At 43.4% G+C, this 18,995-nt stretch overlaps 1 protein-coding gene across 1 annotated transcript in view; it reads right to left on the bottom strand.

The window, feature by feature from the left end:
* Positions 1–705: 705 nt before the first annotated feature.
* CCNC (cyclin C) overlaps positions 706–18,995 on the bottom strand; it is a 249,084-nt gene continuing 230,794 nt past the window's right edge. The window contains exon 13 of the mRNA XM_078648206.1: positions 706–2,366. The gene's annotated coding sequence lies outside the window, so the exon portion shown is untranslated. The remainder of the gene's footprint in view (positions 2,367–18,995) is intronic.

The following is an 18,995-nucleotide window of genomic DNA, read 5'->3' as shown; positions in this document are numbered from 1 at the left end:
GCATACTCTGAGTTAGTCTAAAATGTCCAATCTAGGACTATTTCGGCAGCAGATGTAAAGGTCCACCACAACCCAAAAAGCAGGAATGAAGGCAAAAAACTAAGCATGAGAAGGTGAAAATATATTTTCCAAATAAGGCAGAAATCTACTGGTACTTGCCTTGGGGAATCTGTGGTTGCAGAATCTATGGGTGGCCCAGAATTTCAGCATGCACAATGGGCTAAAAAGTGAAGCCAGAACTATGGGCTGGTCTTGGCCAAAGTGGAATTATATGTTGGCTCAGAGCAGTGGTTATGGAACTACGAAGAAGCACAAGCTCTGAAAACTCCAGCCTGTGCATAAAAAATAAACAATAAACAGACACCGGGAAGAAAAAAAGCAAGAACCATGGTCTCTAAGAAATATGGGTTAACAAATCCAGAAGCCCAGTAGAAAATGATTGACTAAAATTAATCTGAGAAACATGAGATGGTCTGCTATGTTTCTTGGTTCCCATTTTTGTAAAAAGTTTATGATATGCAAAAGTGACTGAATCTCCTGTTCGGCCTCAGAAAATATATCCCTTTTTGTTTGGACTGACATAAGGATAATAGCAACAAAACAAAATAATGCCTAGCACAATACAAAATGAGCACAAGAACGCTGATAGTCTTCAAAGGCATTTCTTCAATGCCCTATCCAGCAAAAATTGAGATCTTGTAACAGTTTAGTATTTCACAGTCCTTTATTTATATTTTTAAAATAAAGAATCGAGCCTTTGAACTTACAAGCATAAAATGCTGTAAGACATTTCAAGCATTGTGGGTTCTTGCGTGCACCAAATTTAGTCAAAAGGTCCTGAGCGCATTAGAATAAGTCAAATGAAAAATACTACAATTGCCTGAACGCACAGTATAACTTTAATTTCTGTATGGGCCCAAAATTGTTTGCCACTGCTGTAATACCACCAGTGGAGAATAACATACGTACTCTACTGATGCAACCTGACATTAGTCCAAAATATTTGCCCCAGCTATGGTATACACAGAAGAAAAGCCTTCTCTCACATGGGCTAGCCAAGTTCAGACCAAACCATGTATGAAGTCATGAAAAAGGGCACATCCATCAAACTAAGGGTACTGATAAGAAGTGGATCAGAACTCCTCTCCATGCTGCATGTGGGGGGGGGGGGAGAGAGAGAGTGAACACAGTAGTAGAGCAAAGACGGCATATTTATTTTCCTAAATTTGCCCTTGGAAACCCGTTATTACCTCCACAATACCCCCTAAGTGCTGCAACAGAGGCGTTGACAGACAGTTTAACCCCTTCTACGCTCATGACGAGCTCAGCTCGTCATGAGTTACGCCTGTCGTACGCTCATGATTAGCTGAGCTCGTCATGTTACGCGGGTTTCCGCAAAAGTCAGCGCACAGCGGGAAAACCGCTAGCGCGCAAGGGGTTAATGGATAGAGGAGTAGCAATACAGTTCGATGAAAAATCATTCAGAAGTGTACATAACGTTCTCAAGCACCTTCAGAATTATTGCGTTCACTTACCGAAAGATATGTTAGCCCAGTAATAGATGCAGCATATAATAATGGTTGGTATGAACCATTGCAGGGAAAACAAGGTTGAGCAAGTTCGTCACAGCTGAATTATTACCTAAATACCAACATTTTCTTTTTATAGTCCTTGATATTATGTCACTGGATAAACAAACATATTTTGAAGCAACTTCATTCATACGCTATTGTACAGATATTCAACAAAAAAAATAACACTTTTTAGTGTGCCCTCAAATTAAATATGCTTCATGTTTGGCCTACACAACAGTAAAGGTAAGGATTATTAGCAGACTTGCTATTAGAAACTGTTCAAAGCAGGCTCAAAATGACGAAAGCAGGAAATTAAGTGTTACCACTTAAATAAAAATGTGCAATTGTAACCTAACGAAAAAAACATTTACTGGTACATTTTCTTAGGGTTTAAATGAAATACTAGAACTTAAATTATCCATTTGAATAGAGTAATGACCAAAATATTTTCTGCAGGATTGATACTGATGAGAAATTTCTTTCCTGGTGCACTGTTCTTTCTGTTCAGGGGCACTTCATAAGCTTGTCCACGTTTTAGGAAATAATTGCTCAGCGATGTGAACCTGGGCACTTTACGGAACTCTGAAGGCAGAGGGTTCAAACTGAATAACTTCAATGTCTTCGGCGGTGTCTCCGTTCCCTATCACTAAAACATTCTGAGCAGGTGCTTGTGGGTTTTCAGCACGGTAAACATGTTTTCTTCTTTGAAAGTGGTCCATTACAAAGTCTTTTGGAATGTCTCAAGACTGGCTGTATCCGGAGCTCTGGCTTCCATTTGGACCCTGTTCTTCACTGTTTGAGAAAGAAAGGAGGCTGAGGTTATATGAAATGTTATGATAATGCTTGGAAGTGCTCAAAAGTGTATAGATTAGGCTTTAGGTCAACTTCTCTTTTAACTACAGTAAACATATAAATTACACAAAATATATCAAAACATAGAAATAGGTAATTAATGGTAAAGGTTGATTACAAAGTAACTACCCACACGGTGTTTCCCAAAAATGATTTTACAGTAACTGCACCGATTATTTTATGAGCAGGATACGCATCTTATTCATTCCAGTACTGTCCAGCACTGAGCTCTTCAGCTAACACCCAAAGTAGTATCCACCTTCCCTGATTGTCGAGAAAGGAAAACAAAGCCGCTAATACTTTCAAAACCCTCGGCATGTTTTGAGGGTTTTCACTCCAAGTAGGGTCTGGCCATCCCTGTAAGATGGTCCCACTTCGTCACCTCAGTTCTGACTTTGTGCTCGCATGTATGCCCTCTAAGAAACGAAGTCGCCCAGATGAAAAAGAGATGCTCCTGAACGTTGGTACCGTGAGAGGGCTTAATGAGTAAGTAGTAGACTTTACTTCAAATTACTGTAGCTTAATTTATTCTTACCCGTCTACCAGACTTCTCTGCATTAACAACTAACCGTCGACGAAATATCAAAGAAATAATTATTCAGATGGCGAAAGCTTAGGTCTAAATCAGGTTCAAAGCCAAAAACAGCTAAAATGTATAAGCCATTGACAGGTAAACAACTGCCACAGGCAACAATGCTTTAAACGTCAGACACTGCACTGGTCGGACGCATGGAAATATTCTGAGGAAAAGAAGACCTTATACTAGGCTTGGACCGAGCTCTGCTACGCGGAAATCCGCAAAGTGCTAGAAAAACTCCACTGTGTTTGTGGAGTTCCACAAGCGGCGGAGTAAGTTAAGTTGCACTGATTTTAGCGCCGGGAGTTTGTCCCATGCTGTAAGATCAGTAAGAACAGCACCACGCGTAGCACTAGCTGGCATTGCTTCTTTCTGCTGCTCGAGTAGATGTTCTACTTGTGCGGCAGCTTCAATGCGAGTGGCAGCGACCTGACGTGACCACCGGATTTGAGAAATCTCGCCGGGCGTAGTTTAGCATACAGATTTCCTCACTTGCAAACTTAATGCTGGCGAGCCCAGTGAGAAGAAAAACTACTCTCTCAGTTTTTTAGATCCCCACGCTCTATGGGGAGTGGGCAAAACTCCACAAACTCAGCGAGCGGAGCAGAATTTTATGCCCAGGCCCACCTTGTACCATAATAAGCCATGACAATAACGTTTCTTCCAGCAGTTGGTCAAAGCCAAGAGCAAGTTGCTTTTTCTGGGTGATTATGGACAGCTGCGCCAATGGCAACAGTATTACTTGTAGGAGGCAGGAAGCTAATAGCTTTGCAGAGTTCAGACAGCTATGTTACAGTTCCCACGTTTGCTACAGTGGCATCTCGTGTAGGACAACCTAAAATGGAACAGACCTATTCTGGTACTTTTTAGGTCTCGGCCTATTCCCATTCCGCAGGAATGGAATAGGACGAGTCTACAGCAGTGAAACCAAGACTTAAACTAAGGTCTACCAAAAAGAGGTTTTCCACGAGTGCATGTGCACATGCACGAGCCCGAGCCTTCTGCCTGCCTCCTAGGCAATCTGCTTCTCCGCCCCCCTGGTGTTTCTGGCTTGCTCTTCAAAGGCTCCCCATACCATTTGCTCCTGCCTCCCCGCCCACTGCTTCACACTTCACGGCCGCCAGGCCGTGAGCTCGCATTTCTGCCCAGCAGCTTCAAAGGGATCTTCTTTCCCGCCCACTGCTTCACACTTCACGGCCTGGCGGCCGTGACTCGCATTTCTCCTCCCCCCTCCCCACAGCAATGCCAAGAGCTTGTTTTACAGGTTCCTAGAGGCCTTTCAGATTCCCTATCATTCAGCAGCTTGACTTCAAAGGGATTTCATTTCGCGGCCGCGTTTTTTCTGCCCCTGTTAGGCTCGTTTTTTTTGTGCCTTTGCCATCTTCTTTCATCACATATTCACCATCCTGACAAAATGAATCCACAGGCACAGACATTAATGGGTCACCCTCTTTTCGAACCTTTTATCTCCCTCTTAAAACTGTCCATTTGCTTTCAGCTTAAAGGGATCACTCTCTCTTATACTCATGACTAACCCCCCTCCTCCCCCCCCTCATCGGAAAGTCAACGGATTGTCAACTATGCTGATTGGTGGAGGGAGAGCTCATATTATACTGGCGTGTTTCTATTGCACGCTTTTCACTGTATTTCTTCCAACAAGTGTCCTGCCCATCCGCAAGCAGCAGACATCCGCAAGAGTCAGACATCCGCAAGCGTCAGACATCCGCAAGCGTCAGACATCCGCAAGCGTCAGACATCCGCAAGCGTCAGACATCCGCAAGCGTCAGACATCCGCAAGCGTCAGACATCCGCAAGCGTCAGACATCCGCAAGCGTCAGACATCCGCAAGCGTCAGACATCCGCAAGCGTCAGACATCCGCAAGCGTCAGACATCCGCAAACATCAGGCATCCACAAACATCAGGCATCCACAAGCATCAGACATCCACAAGCATCAGACATCCACAAGCATCAGACATCCACAAGCATCAGACATCCACAAGCAACAGACATCCACAAGCGTCAGGCATGCACAAGCGTCAGGCATGCACAAGCGTCAGGCATGCACATGCGTCAGGCATGCACAAGCGTCAGGCATGCACAAGCGTCAGGCATCCAAAAGCATCAAGCATCCACAAGCAACAGACATCCACAAGCGTCAGGCATCCACAAGCGTCAGACATCCACAAACATCAGGCATAAGACTTTTATTTAAGTATTAATTATTAAAAAAAATTAAAAACCATTGTTATTTGTAATATCAATACATGTAAGTCACGTAAATACAACACATATTGCATTACAAATGCTATAGGTGTCACATTTGCGAAAGTTATAACTATTGGCATGGTAAATGACAAAGCTATTAATTTCGCTATTTTCAAAAACAAAACCTAAATAAAAAATTTGTCATTTACAATACCAATAGCTCAAACTTTCCTAATACGAGACCTATTGCATTGCAAAAGCTTGTTAAATACATGATTATGGGCATTGTATGGTACTTGATTATAGGCATTTTTAGCACTCATAGGAGAACCAAGAGATAAAGTTATTCTGATTGTCTGGTGATTTCGTGCCAATCCATGTAGTGTTAGATGGCCCGTTTAGTACGTAAACATCTGGATTCTGCTAGTTTCAGGGACACAAACATCCAAACAATTGGTTAAAAGACACCCCCATATATTTTAAAAACAGGTTAATATTTTGAAATAAAGCTACTCATTAACAAGAGTGAGTTGGAAAAAAACAGGCGAATTAAGAGAGCAGCGTGCTTTTTAAAATGTATTACCTTCTAGGATTTTTTGAGCATTACAGGACATGCACAGTCATGTTCACGAAAGGTAACGACATGGAAGTGTTATTTGTCAGATACAGAGGGAGCCATAAACATATGTTATGTTATGTTAACGATATTTATATAGCGCACAGCTGCCCCAGCAAAGGAAACAAGAATGCCAGCCAATACAAAAGTGCTCCAAAAGCGTTCTGCGCTGTGTGAATGTTTGTCTGATGAAACCTAGGGAATGAGCGTCCTTCTCACCAGGGGGTGACAAGGGAACAAACATAAGAAACAAACCCCTGTAAAACAGCAACAACGACCGATGGGTGGCGTGGTATCCCAGACAGGGGGAGGATTACAGAGCGAGGGTCTGGAACTGCAGTTTAGATGAGGACGTGTGGGGGTGGGGTGTGTGTGTGTCTTTTGATGAGGGGCAGTCAAGCTAACCACAAACTGCTCATTCAGGGTGTGTATGTGCCACCCCTGGACTGTGCTAGAAAGGTAGTAAGCAATGCTTCCCCAACCTCACAAAGGGGATGCTTTCTCAGCCCCTTGATTTCCTTGTGCCTGAGTGCACCATGCTCCGCCTGACCACCACCAATTGACAGCACGTTTGACAAACATGTTACTTACCTTCAGTAATGCCTTATCTGGTAGAGACAGTATAGCCACAGATTACTAACCTTAGAATTGTCCCCAGGCACCAGAGTGCATCTGGAAACTTTTTCAGCAGTACCCCTGCACTTCGGGGACTCTGTATCAACGTCGTCCAAATATGCGACGTCACTGAGGTCCATATAAGCCCCTACCCAGCACACAGACATAAGTTTCTTCTGTGACTATTTACCGCACCATAACACAGAGCCATCATTGAAACGGGCTATGGAAACTGTGTCCTAAAAAAGATACATTTCTTTAAATTAACAACTGTGAAGTTGAAATGCATTGTATGTGAGTAGCAAGCAAGGGATCTTTTAGGTAAGATTGAATCAGTTCACAACGGGGAGGAAAGGTGGGTTGGTAAGGATTCTGCGGCTAGTCTATGTCTCTACCAGATAAGGCGTTACCAAAGGTAAGGAACTTGTTCATCTGAGACGTCTAGCTGAAGATTACGCTCCTTAGAATAGATACCCAAGCAATACCATCCCTGGAGGAGGGTCGGCACACCGCTCATACTACAAATTCCAGAATAGAACTAGGTCTAATAAAGGACAGACAACACCATGCGCTTTTAGGAAGTTAGGTGTGCAAGAGCATACATTTCATCTTAATAACTGTGGCAATCACCACAGGCAAGCAAAATAAAGACAGTGAAAAGCATAGGAATAGAGTTACCCATGGCAGATGAACAGAAAAGTGTCCCTAGACAATATTCAATATAAATACAATACTAGGTCGCTCCCAAGGTGGGATCTTACCCATGGTAGGCCGTGACTTGGGAACCCAAAGGCAACAGACAATGCTACTCAGCTATTAGGGCTTGACTTAGAGAACACCATTGTGTCAGTCAAACATTCCACAAAACATGGAGAAAATGGGCCCAAGAACCGAACCCATGGACAGTTGGGGCTCAGATGGCCAAAGGCATAGCGAATGCATTAGAGGCAAACCTGTCCTGAGATACACTGAAAAAGGAACCTTAGAATAGTTCCACGATGAAGGACCATAGATTAATGCAAACCACCATCCAAAAGACCTTTGGTCTATTGTAACAATAGGTCACACAATGAAGAGTACTTTTGATAATGGTATGATTTCTATTGACGAATGAATTTCTGTACTTACAAATTTATTTATATAAATGTTGTCATAGGTATTATTTATACAAAAGTAATATGGATTTTCATTGTATTTTATGATATTTAATCCATTACAAGCACCTAGTCACGTTAAGACGGCCGCCGAAAGAGTTGAGAAAGTGGAGTAAATACGCTGCCCTTTTTCTATTGTTATGATCAATTAATGGAGAATATCTATATGAACCAGTACTGCATGCAACTCACTGAACAAAGAAAAAGACAACTGCCGAAACGTGTCCGTGTTACTTGTGCCAATAAACAAGTAGTTACGTATTCTTCCCCCAGGAGTGCTTTTTTCTTGTATGGAAGATTTGGAGCTAATTGTAACGTGAATCCACCTTCACAACAAGAAAAACCCATCCGCGAGTGCAGCAGTGGTATCTGGTGGTTTGGAGTGAAAAATAAAATAAAATAAAATAAATAAATAAATAAATAAATAAATAAATAAATAAATAAATAAATAAATAAATAAATAAATAAATAAATAAATAAATAAATATATATATATATATATATATATATATATATATATATATATATGATTTGGAAAGGGACACATGATTCAGCCATTAATTTTGTTAACACCATCAATGAGAACGATCTGAATTTACGATTCACATCGCAAATCAGTACTACTCAGATCCAGAGATCTACATTAGTGATAACAAGATTCAGACACGGCTACATAGGAAATCAACAGCAGGCAATGCGATCCTGCACGCCAGCAGTTCTCATCCGGGTCACCTAATCAGGAGCATTCCCTATGGGGAGTTCCTGAGGATGTGTAGGATCAGTAGTTCAGACCTGGATTTAGAGATCTGCCAAAAAGAGGCGTTTAACAGATTTTGTGCCCGAGGCTATTGTCCTTTAGAGTTACAGAGGGCGAGAGATAGAGCCAACAGTTTAAGCAGAGAGGAGTGCCTCACTGTTGGTAACATCAGCACTATTCAGGAGCCTGACAAAACAAATGACAGGATCAGTCTCATTACCACCTTCAACACTGAGGAAAGGAAAGTGAGGGGGATACTAAAAAAAACATTGGCCACTGCTCAAAACTGATATCAGCTTAGCCCCAATGTTACCAGATGAGCCATCCATTACTTTCAGGAGAGCACCCTAAATGAGGGATGCTCTGGTTAAATCTAGTCTTGAAGTAACATTGAATAAAAACTGGTTATCAAATAAATCTGGCTTTCACAAATGCATATCATGCAGAGCATGCAAATTTGGTATCAAGACCAGGGAGTATTACTCTGCATTTGATTCTAAGCCAATACAGATTAAAGCACTGTATACTTGCCGCACAGACTTTGCGGTTTACGTACTACAATGCACCTGTGGGCTCAAATATATTGGCAGTACCAAGTTACAAGCTTTTAATCGTATCCTCCAACATCTAAGAGCAATTGTCAATTCAGATGAAAGCTATCCAGTGGCGCGCCACTTTGAATTAGTTCATAAGAGGAATCTGAATGACTTAAAATATTTTATCATTGATGCGGTACCCAAAAACATCAGGGGAGGCAACAGAGAAAGACAACTCAGACAGTTGGAGAGCAAATACATTTTACTACTCGATACTAGGATCCCAAAAGGGATGAATAGTGTCACATGATTGTCAGCTAAGTGCCCAAGAAGTGACCAGTGTTTGACAACATAATGAATTTGGTAAATTAAGATGAGACAAGAGTAAAATACCACTGCTAATATATATTTTTTGCCTATGTTCTTTCTACCGGAACGATGGATTGTCAAACACTGGTCACTTCTTGGGCTCTTAGCCGACAAATCATGTGACACTATGTCGCAATATGCACGAAACAAAGCTCAGTAGGAAAAAGTATGTATGCACGAGTACAACATGATACAGTGCATATCAATTGTATCACTCAGATAAAATTGTAAGAAAATACGAGCTTTGCGCCCGACATACACTGACTACTATGGAGAATAAACACTCCCTAGGGGCGTAATCACTGATTTGAAACATAGAAGTATAAACGACCAGTGCAATATACGATCCACCGTGTTGGCAGCATGAAACAAGGCACTTTGTGAATACACAATAAGAACAATGTAATTTAATGCACTACCACGCCCACAATGCTTCATTATGGCAAAAGTGGTGTCTATTGTATAAATTGGTGAAAGAAAGGAAGGACTAATGGAACTACCGTGATCAAGAACTAGGGCGGTTCGAAACGCGTAGGTGGAGATCATTAAAAAGTGAGTGAAATCATCCAAGGAGAGTGCGGCGTTTTTTTTCAAAATTGCTGGGAATTAATTCATGAAGTTGTCCTTACTTCGCCGCCGGCACCAGCATAATAGTGCTCCTCCCGCAAGGACATTTTGTTTGAAATATATATATATATATATATATAAGATTTGGAGCCAATTGTAATGTGAATCTACCTTCACAACGAGAACAACCCGTCCGTGAGTGCAATATCTGGTGGTTTGTAGCAATATATATATATGTATATAGATATATACCCATCTAGACAGACATCTATCTATCTAGACAGACATCTATCTATCTAGACAGACATCTATCTATCTAGACAGACATCTATCTATCTATCTAGACAGACATCTATCTATCTATCTAGACAGACATCTATCTATCTATCTAGACAGACATCTATCTATCTAGACAGACATCTATCTATCTAGACAGACATCTATCTATCTAGACAGACATCTATCTATCTAGACAGACATCTATCTATCTAGACAGACATCTATCCATCTATCTAGACAGACCTCTATCCATCTATCTAGACAGACCTCTATCCATCTATCTAGACAGACCTCTATCCATCTATCTAGACAGACCTCTATCCATCTATCTAGACAGACCTCTATCCATCTATCTAGACAGACCTCTATCCATCTATCTAGACAGACCTCTATCCATCTATCTAGACAGACCTCTATCCATCTATCTAGACAGACCTCTATCCATCTATCTAGACAGACCTCTATCCATTTTTCTAGACAGACCTCTATCTATCCAGACAGACCTCTATCTATCCAGACAGACCTCTATCTATCCAGACAGACCTCTATCTATCCAGACAGACCTCTATCTATCCAGACAGACCTCTATCTATCCAGACAGACCTCTATCTATCCAGACAGACCTCTATCTATCCAGACAGACCTCTATCTATCCAGACAGACCTCTATCTATCCAGACAGACCTCTATCTATCCAGACAGACCTCTATCTATCCAGACAGACCTCTATCTATCCAGACAGACCTCTATCTATCCAGACAGACCTCTATCTATCCAGACAGACCTCTATCTATCCAGACAGACCTCTATCTATCCAGACAGACCTCTATCTATCCAGACAGACCTCTATCTATCCAGACAGACCTCTATCTATCCAGACAGACCTCTATCTACCCAGACAGACCTCTATCTATCTAGACAGACCTCTATCTATCTAGACAGACCTCTATCTATCTAGACAGACCTCTATCTATCTAGACAGACCTCTATCTATCTAGACAGACCTCTATCTATCTAGACAGACCTCTTTCTATCTAGACATCTTTCTATCTAGACATCTATCTTTCTATCTAGACATCTATCTATCTAGACATCTATCTATCTAGACATCTATCTATCTAGACATCTATCTATCTAGACATCTATCTATCTAGACATCTATCTATCTAGACATCTATCTATCTAGACATCTATCTATCTAGACATCTATCTATCTAGACATCTATCTATCTAGACATCTATCTATCTAGACATCTATCTATCTAGACATCTATCTATCTAGACATCTATCTAGACATCTATCTATCTAGACATCTATCTATCTAGACATCTATCTATCTATCTAGACATCTATCTATCTATCTAGACATCTATCTATCTAGACATCTATCTATCTATCTATCTATCTAGACATCTATCTATCTAGACATCTATCTATCTAGACATCTATCTATCTAGACATCTATCTATCTAGACATCTATCTAGACATCTATCTATCTAGACATCTATCTATCTATCTAGACATCTATCTATCTAGACATCTATCTATCTAGACATCTATCTAGACATCTATCTATCTAGACATCTATCTATCTATCTAGACATCTATCTATCTATCTAGACATCTATCTATCTAGACATCTATCTATCTAGACATCTATCTATCTAGACATCTATCTATCTAGACATCTATCTATCTAGACATCTATCTATCTATCTAGACATCTATCTAGACATCTTTCTATCTAGACATCTTTCTATCTAGACATCTTTCTATCTAGACATCTTTCTATCTAGACATGTTTCTTTCTAGATATCTTTCTATCTAGACATCTTTCTATCTAGACATATATATATGTATATATATACACACACACACACACACAGACACACATACCTATATATATATATATTTGCCTCTGGAACGCTGAGAGTGCTGCCTGCCTTTAAGCCTTCTCCTGCTTGTTTCCAGCGCCACGCCTCGCGGCCCCCGCTTCGCGGGAGCCGCTCGAAGGCAAAGACTTTTGCTGCTTGATTTGCCCCAGGATACCTGTTAGTGCATAGGAGCACCAACGCGATACCAGCGAGTTGCCACCAACCCTACTGCTTGAGGCGGGACTGCGAGGACCAGCGTGCAGCGCGGCGCTGATCGGCCGCAGCTGGTCCTCTTCCCGCCCCCTCCACCGATAAAGCTCTTGCGGTGTGTGAGCAGCTTGGGTTTTGCCTCTGGAACGCTGAGAGTGCTGCCTGCCTTTAAGCCTTCTCCTGCTTGTTTCCAGCGCCACGCCTCGCGGCCCCCGCTTCGCGGGTGGCGCTCGAAGGCAAAGACTTTTGCTGCTTGATTTGCCCCAGGATACCTGTTAGTGCATAGGAGCACCAACGCGATACCAGCGAGTTGCCACCAACCCTACTGCTTGAGGCGGGACTGCGAGGACCAGCGTGCAGCGCGGCGCTGATCGGCCGCAGCTGGTCCTCTTCCCGCCCCCTCCACCGATAAAGCTCTTGCGGTGTGTGAGCAGCTTGGGTTTTGCCTCTGGAACGCTGAGAGTGCTGCCTGCCTTTAAGCCTTCTCCTGCTTGTTTCCAGCGCCACGCCTCGCGGCCCCCGCTTCGCGGGTGCCGCTCGAAGGCAAAGACTTTTGCTGCTTGATTTGCCACAGGATACCTGTTAGTGCATAGGAGCACCAACGCGATACCAGCGAGTTGCCACCAACCCTACTGCTTGAGGCGGGACTGCGAGGACCAGCGCGCAGCGCGGCGCTGATCGGCCGCAGCTGGTCCTCTTCCCGCCCCCTTCACTTGCTCTTCCTATAACATCGCTTAGAGCAACGCGCACGCGGGACGCGCGCGGGGCAACGGCCGGGGCGAAGACCGGGCAAAGAGCGGGCCGTTTAAGGCCGTTCAAGGACGGCAGAGGACGGCCAGGCCCTGAACCCCTGTTACATCGCCCTGAAACCACCACTCTGGTAGGCCGATTTCTCGCTTATTCCTTTTTTGAGGCTATATCTATTTAACACCTGATACCGTCCTACCAACATCAATTATGCGACACAAAACTAGAAGCTGTACTAAAAAAGCTACAGAGGTAGCACAAGTGACTGGTCCCATTGACCTCTTCATCTCACGGGTAAACGAGACAATTGACAAGAGCATTGTACTGCTGGAGAAAAGAGTTTCCTTGGACCTTATGAATGCCAAGCGCTCCTCTCTGGGCTCCATTGCAAATGCAAACTCACCTTCTCAGCGAGCCTTGAACAATCGCTCCTTGCCCTTGCCCTCATCTACCATAGGCACTGCTACAGTACCGAGCGCTGTTGACTTGTCAGTTACTCGTTCGGACTCGGATCCGTCCTTTGTGGATCTGGAGGCGACCCCAGATCTAGAAGCCTGCCAGACACCTAGAGAGACGGAGCCGGGCCTGGGTGGGCTAACTGCTAAGTCGACCCCTTTCGTGCCTAGTGACTCCGGGGGTAAGGTTATTACTATGCCTATAAATGCAGTGCCCAAGTCTAAACCCAAGGAGAAGCCTAAAGCTAAAGCCAGGAACCACAATCTGGTATCACCTACTCCACACTTAGCGTCTGGTATTCCTTGTTGGGTCGAAAATATGGTCACAGACCTCAAGCACGATCTTGAGGCCACAATAGCAGCCCAAATAAAACCCTTGATTTCTAAACTCGACAGACTAACGTCGCTTATTAATACAAAATGGCCCAACAAGATCAACGAGCCTGGGTCTGTCCAGCAGCAAGGGCATAGAGAACCACCCCCTAATCCTCAATCTCCAGCTAAGGCCACCAAGAATACAACTGATAAGGCGAAAATACCCCCATCTACCAAGGTACCACCTGCATCACACTTGCCCAATCCAGGAAACAATTTTGTTCAACCCCCACTCATCCCTACCCTAAAAGCGGTGAGTGATGCCTCGCCCTTGCAACAACCAGCCGCCGGTACTAAATCTACCACCTCCCAAGCGAAGGACCCTAAAGGAAAACCCACGAACACCTCAGTTTCTCACTCTACAAATAACTCTGAAGCCCCTAAGCCTAAGCAGGCTCGCTACAAATCCATTAGCCTGCCACCAGAAGTTTCTCCTTTTGTGGTTGTGTTGACTGCTGTTCCCCCACTGAAGGAAGGAGCAAAAGAAACTTATGTAGAGTTAAGAAACAAATGTGCCCAGTGGCTCCAACTACACAGACCCCTACCCAATAGTATGAGCGGGGAAATCCTTGCTGTACGTAGAGGGGACTGGGTGGGTAGGAGTAAGAAAACAATATCAGGGGATGTAATTACTGTTAATTTTAGGGATGTAGGGGCAGCGAGTTTCATCTGTAATTCACCTAACAGTGGCCCTGCCACCCAAATCAAACCACTCCTTGTCTTACTTCCTCCCCAACTCGTCAAGATCCAACTTCCATCGGCCAATTATTCCAAGCAATCAAGGGCCTGCACATCCCCCACAATATGCCCCTAACCACTGGCAGCAGCCGCCTAATTTTCCATCTTTGTTTCCGCACCATGCTGGCCTCCAGTGGCAACAACCTTTTCATCCCTTACCACCCTTTTTTCAACCTGCCCAGCAGTGGCAACAACTCCCTCAGCCATCACTCTCAGCCAATAATCAATGGCAGCAGCCATGGCAGGACCCGTTTTCGTCCTCTAACCCCTCTTATTCACAGTTTGCCCATCCAAATAGGTACTGTGTACTAGATGAGGTTGATTGACTTACCCTCAAGGGAGGCCTAGATACTAATTTCCCTCACAGTAATAACACTACGAAGGATGTAGTATTGGATACATCTCCCCTCATATACTCAGAGGTGTCACCACCTACACCAATTAGGGGCAGTGTAGATTCATCTAACCCCCAAATTGCTGCGATCCCAGAAGGTGACCCACCATATGGCGAGTTAAAAATTCTTAGTTGGAATCTTGCTGGGATCTCTAGGAAATTAGGTCTCCCGGAGTGGAATGCCCTGGTTGATGCTCATAAAATTTGTATATTCCAAGAGACATGGGCTACTGAACCACTGCACCGGGTTGGGTTTGTTACTTTTTTTACACCTGCAGTGAAACCCAAGGCAGGGAAGGGGCGGCCATCGGGGGGGCTTATTATTTGGATAAGCATCCTGCTCAACTGCAGGTTAACTATGAAGAAGGCAGGAACACCTGATATCCTTGGTATTTCCCTACTGGGCTTACAGGGAGGAATAACTGTTGACCTCTATAATGTTTACATCAGAGGAACAACAAATGGGCGTATTTCACCTACAATAATGGAGCTTGAGGCCCAACTAGGGGAGCAGAGTGGACTTGGTCATATTTTAGTAGCAGGGGACTTCAACTGCACATATGAGCCACTCCCCCTAGAAGGAATACCTGACTTGGGAGAAGAGGATGGTAGATGGGGTATCCCCACCCTCTCTATCCCATCCATCAAGCGCTGGACTCGCAGTGCAATTCATTTAAATGCACTCACACTAGAGTTTGGTTTAAGAGCAGCCAATGGCCGTACTCGATCTGATCTGCTGGGTGCTCCCACATTCAACAGAGTTGGTCACTCTACACGGATTGACTACATCCTGTTGGACAGGGGTCTCTGGAGCTTTGTTATCGACATGGTTGTTATTACTACCATAGAGAGTGACCATAATTCACTCTCCTTATCCTTAAAAAACCCTTGGCCCACCAAAACGTTGCCAGTCCCACTAAGCTGCCCACAGGGGATTACTGTTTCCTCTTGTGGCAGGCGACTAAAGTGGAGCAAGATTATGTGTAATACCGACAAATTATCCACCATAGATGAAGTGGTCAAAGGCACTCAAGCCGAAATTGTCTCTATTGATTTAATTAAATCTGCAGTTAAGGCCACTACTATTTTTGAAGCTGCCATAAAAACCATAGGGGACCTCTTTTGGGTACAATTGTCTCCAGGGAAACAGAAACTTCTATCTAAACCCAAAGGCAAGCACGATTGGTATTCGGCTACATGCAGAAAGGCCAAATCCCGCCTAATAGAGGCAGTCAAAGGGAAGTCCCCCACATTAATTCAAACTGCCAGAAGAGAACATAAAAAGGCCCTGCAGCTAGCCAAAAGGGAGTGGGATGATGCCTACTGGCTAATCCTCAAGGAAGCAAGTATGAAAAAAGATTCCAAATGTTTCTGGGACACTATAAGGGCACGAAATAGACCAGACAGTGACCTTATAACTTGCAACATTTCGGGACAGGTATGGGTATGGGACAGGTATGGGAGGCTCATTTCTCCAAACTTTATTCCTGTCACAATGGTCCCAATGAGAGAGGGTTTGTTCAATCCTCTCCTCATATTAACTATATGCCTCTCTCTAGCGACCTTGACTTTACGTTAAAGGAAGTGCTATAAACTCTATCATTCCACAAAAAGCTGCTGGACCAGATGGTATTCCCGGGGACCTGCTAAAATCTGATAGTGTTAAATGGGGCAAACTTATCCATTCCCTCCTTGTTGCTATTTGTAGGGGCGCCCCCATTCCTTCATCATGGAAGGGGGCGGAGGTGGTCCCCATTCACAAGAAAGGCCCAAGGGATGATCCATCCAACTATAGGCCGATTAGCTTGCTAGATGTTAGCCAAAAAGTTGTCGGTAAAGTTCTTTTACTCAGGATACTCAACTGGGTAGAAGAAAACAAAATTCTTACCGATTTCCAGGCCGGTTTTAGAGTAGGTACTGGAACGATAGAGCAAGCATTTAGGCTTATGATGATATATTGGAAGGTGGTAGTGATAGGCAAGGGCAGTCTTTATCTCGCATTTAATCGATTTAAAGACTGCCTTTGACCTTGTCCCTAGGGACTCATTATGGAAGGTTCTGGCTAACATGGGGCTGCCACAGTATTTATTATCCTTACTGGTCAGGCTCCATCAGGACAGCTTTGCCCAAATTAGGTGGGGTTCTGGAGGGGAGAAAACGGGCTGTATTCCGGTCGAGAGAGGGGTCCGCCAGGGATGTGTTCTGGCTCCCACCCTTTTTTCTTTGTATATCAATGGGGTGGTAGAGCATCTACTTAAATTTCCATCTGACGAACCATCCCTGGCTGGTGAACGCATACCGACCCTCCTCTTCGCGGATGATACGCTCTTAATCTCCAAAACTCCTATGGGACTACAGAAACTCCTGGACAATTTCCAATCCTTTTGTACTGATCGGGGCCTGGTAATTAATACCAATAAAACAAAGTACCTGGTCCTCAATCCCCCTAAACAACAGGTGCGTCCCCCTATCCTAAATACTGAGCCCTTGGAAAGGGTAAAGGTATTTGATTACCTAGGGATACGCCTTTCAGACAAAATGGATTGGACGCCCCATCTAGACAAGATGTTGCTGAGCCATAAAAGGATCACAGGTGCCCTCTTGAGGGAGCAACGTTCCAGTTCATTCAAACCAATAGGAACAGTCCTCGAGATTTACGCTGCCAAAGGTGTCAGCTCTGCCCTTTATGGAGCTGAACTCTGGGGCTCTGCATCTACTGAAGCTCTGCAAAGATCTGAGAATAATTTCTGTAGACAAATAATGTCCCTCCCCCAAAGTACCCCACTTTTACCTTTATTTATGGACCTTGGCTGCACCCAGATCGGCGAAATTGCGAAATTCCGCCCTCTTCTGTTGTGGGCCCGTATTTGGCGGGTAGAAGAACTTAGTGGCTACGCCAGAGGTCTTGAAGAAATAATGGCATCACCAAACTGGGCCAGAATCAAATGGTTAAAAGATATGAAAATTCTATTGTCCAACTTGGGCCTACTTGATTCTTGGTTAAGCAGAAGCTCACCCCCAAAACAAACACTCAAAAAGCTCTATTGGGATTGGATTTGCTCCCAAAGACACTCCAGCACGTCCCTTGGTAGGCTTACAGAGGATTTTTTGATGTTTAAAGATTGTCCCAGGCGAGAACCCTACTTGGACATAATCGGGAAACCTTTTGCCCGGTCTCTGTATTTTAGATTTAGAACGGGTACTTTGCCACTGAACACCTTTACCAAAACATGGAAATCTTGTATAGGCAAAACTGATTTATGTCCATCATGCCTAGCTCATCCAGAGACATTAGCCCATTTCTTATTTGTCTGTAAGGAATACGCTAATCCAAGAAGGGTGTGGTTGAAGAACCTATGCCGTCAGCTGGGAACCAGGAGTCATGCTGTGGCAATTAGGATACTTGTTTCGGATAGCTATGTACCCTATGTGTGTGCCCTAGCCAAATTTTTATTTTGGGCTTGGGCTATTCGAGCCAGAAAGCTAAAACACTCTGTTTAATTCTTTTTTAAAGAATATTTATTCTACTAATGTCTTAAATTCTTGTTATTAACTGGCTATGTGTTACTGAGCAAACCCTTTTCTCTCAATAGGGCCAGGAATATAGAATTCTTCTTCTTTTAAGAAAATGTAATAATGTAAATTGTAAAAATTATTATTATTGTCTCGCTTCTATGATAACGAATTTTTATCGAAATAAAGCTTTTTGACTTTGACTATATATATATATATATATATATATATACACACATACAAGCACAATAAACTCCATGCATATCAATATATTGATGATAGAAGCTCACCTCGCTGACGTTGAGAAACTTTAGCATGGGCTGAGTAATCAGCAACAGTACTAACCATAAAATGGTGGGAGAGAAAAAAACATAACTGTAACTAGGTCCAGAAGCAAGCCAAGGTGAGAAAGACTAACCCATGGAGGCCTAGAAAAGGGTCCCAAGCCTTATCATCCAATGGTAAGGCATATCCAACAGTGCAGAAGCCGCCGGAAGATAGGAAGAAAGTATAACACAGTCTCATAGGGACTAAATACCCACAAGGGGAACAGTTCAAGAATTGAACCAAGCAATGAAAACTAAG

The sequence above is a fragment of the Lissotriton helveticus genome, chromosome 6 (genome assembly GCF_964261635.1).
Source record: "Lissotriton helveticus chromosome 6, aLisHel1.1, whole genome shotgun sequence".
Classification (NCBI taxonomy): Eukaryota; Metazoa; Chordata; class Amphibia; order Caudata; family Salamandridae; genus Lissotriton; species Lissotriton helveticus.
This window is presented reverse-complemented; position numbering and strand designations above follow the sequence as displayed.